The following is a 2,999-nucleotide window of genomic DNA, read 5'->3' on the forward strand; positions in this document are numbered from 1 at the left end:
CCAGCACGCCGGGCGGCCCCCCCCTCACCGGCCGGGGGACAGTCCCACCCACCCACAGCCGCGTATCGCTTCACACCCAGATCCACATTCACGTTCATTGGTGTGGTGGGTATCGCTGACACAACCGCGTCATAGCTGTACCGATCGTTGCCCTCACAGATGTACCTCCAGCAAGATCAACCGCACCACAACGGGTTACCAGTTGTTCATTTGCGTAACGTCACCAGTAAACGTACACGTCCACGTCCATCCCCGTTTGCAAAGTCAACTATTATTGCATGCCTGCCTGTCAGGTGTCAAGACACACTACATCCGCTCACATCCACGCAACAAAATGTGCCCGACTAGAGGGCACGTGGAAGGTGCCCCCGTACGTATGCGATGTCCATTGCGCGACGAACTGTCAACCGGCCTCTGTAGCATGTCGCAGATGTGGAACGCGGGACACCGTGCTATCACATTGTGTGAGAAGAGACTACTATGTCTGCATACACGCGCCACTACATGAACAGACGGCTCATGCTGATCGCCATCCACTGCGTCCATTACTCCCACACGTCTCTATGGCGTACCACACTGCAATACAGCTGTTATGGGGAGATGACACGTAGCTGTGTACACAACATTCTGAGCGGGTTGCGGTTGGACAACAATACATTAATGTAACGTGTCATATGCCATTTACAGAGCAGGTTAAGGCACAACGTGGGTTAGGTTAAGGCACAACGTGGGTTATGTTAAGGCACAACGTGGGTTATGTTAAGGCACAACGTGGGTTAGGTTAAGGCACAACGTGGGTTAGGTTAAGGCACAACGTGGGGTAGATTGCGGCACAACTTGGGGTAGATTGCGGCACAACTTGGGGTAGATTGCGGCACAACTTGGGGTAGATTGCGGCACAACTTGGGGTAGATTGCGGCACAACTTGGGGTAGATTGCGGCACAACTTGGGGTAGATTGCGGTACAACTTGGGGTAGATTGCGGTACAACTTGGGGTAGATTGCGGTACAACTTGGGGTAGATTGCGGTACAACTTGGGGTAGATTGCGGTACAACTTGGGGTAGATTGCGGTACAACTTGGGGTAGATTGCGGTACAACTTGGGGTAGATTGCGGTACAACTTGGGGTAGATTGCGGTACAACTTGGGGTAGATTGCGGTACAACTTGGGGTAGATTGCGGTACAAATTGCATTACATTGCGGTGCAAATTGCGTTACATTGCGGTGCAAATTGCGTTAGGTTAAGGTGCAACACAGGTTAGGTTAAGGTGCAACACAGGTTAGGTTAAGGTGCAACACAGGTTAGGTTAAGGTGCAACAGAGGTTAGGTTAAGGCGACATAGGTTAGGTTAAGGTGCAAGATGGTTAGGTTAAGGTGACATAGGTTAGGTTAAGGTGACATAGGTTAGGTTAAGGTGACATAGGTTAGGTTAAGGTGACATAGGTTAGGTTAAGGTGACATAGGTTAGGTTAAGGTGACATAGGTTAGGTTAAGGTGACATAGGTTAGGTTAAGGTACAAACTGGGTTGTGTTTTGGTACACATTGCGTTGTAGTACAGTACACGTTAGGTTTGGGTACGGTACACATTGTGGTATGGGATGGCGTGTTGGTGTGGGGGGGGGGGGGGGGGGCGGGGCGAGGTTCGTTTCATATTGACCGTAGGAAGTGGATGCCCGAGGCAGCGTCAGTGTGTCAAAGGAGGTATGTCACGTTGGGATGCGCTTTTCGGTAGTGAGAGGGGGCGCGCCGTGTCCGAGGTTGCGGCAGACCTGTGTGTTTCATTCCTGCCAGTGTGTTTGTTCTGTAAGACGAGGCAGTGTGGTGATGTTGGGTGCACCCCTGTGTGGGACATGTGTGGGTGTTGGTGGCTTATCTGAGCAATTGTGGTTGTCGGACGAGTGGGATATTCTGTTTTTATGATTGGACCTCGTGGCCTGGTTATCATAGTCTGGTTGGTGTACTGTGGCGGATAGGATGCACCGGACGTTGGTCCATGGTGGTGCTTAATTATTGCATCTGTGTCTGTTACAGGCAGAGAGTAGTGTGTGATAGAGTGTGTGGGTGACGTGTGGTTCCTTTTGTTTGCACAGACGTTCAGCATGTATAGGGGCATTTGCGTATTTGATCTACTATGTGGCTAGTTTACTGAGCAGTGCTGCGAGGTGACTGAACTACGAGCGACGTACTCATTTACAGCGGAATGGTTGCCTTCTACCAAAGATGGCGTATCGACTCTACGACAGCGTTGGCACCGCAGGAAGCGGTGTCGTAAAATGGCCCCCACACCGTCATCGTTGTGCGGGGTAGTGACCGTCTATATTGTGAGAGGAGTCCTGTTTGCCACTGGGCGTGGGGTCTCGCGTCCTGCGGTTCAGTGCCCCCAGGGAAGCGCGCGGACGTGGTGCTGCTGCTGCTGTAGCAAGCGAGCTACTTAGAGCATGTATAGGGACAGCGGGAATATGGCATATTGGATATAACTCTTCATGAAACGCATGATATAGGGGTGGATTGCACGTTACGAGTGCGGGAAGAGTCCGCCGTTCATCCGCTGGAGTTGCGATTTGGGCGGTTGGGGTGGGGCACTTGCGGGTGCGGGTGCGAGTGGAGTGGAGCGGAGCGATGATCGGTCGACGACTTCGTGCGGCGCAGGCACTGGCGTTGGGGCTCCTGTGGTGGACAGATGATGCAGGCTTTGTGGGTGGCGTCGGAAAATGGGCACTGTGGGCCCTAGCGATGTCGTCGTCGGCTTGTCGTCTCATAGATGGCAGTATCGTCGGTGCAGCAGGCCATGTTGCGGGAGACCTGCAGATGGCGGTATTTTTGGTGGTGCGCTCGACATGGTGGACGTAGTGTCGTCCGATTCGCGTAGATGGAGCTATTGCATGTGGTTTCGTCACATTGTCATAGATGGCGGTGCCGTGTTTTGGAGGTATGGTTGGCGTAGTTTCGTTCGATTCCTGTAGATGGAGGTGTCGTTTCTGGGCCGGATGGCAAT

The sequence above is a fragment of the Schistocerca cancellata genome, unplaced genomic scaffold, assembly GCF_023864275.1.
Source record: "Schistocerca cancellata isolate TAMUIC-IGC-003103 unplaced genomic scaffold, iqSchCanc2.1 HiC_scaffold_919, whole genome shotgun sequence".
Taxonomy (NCBI): domain Eukaryota; kingdom Metazoa; phylum Arthropoda; class Insecta; order Orthoptera; family Acrididae; genus Schistocerca; species Schistocerca cancellata.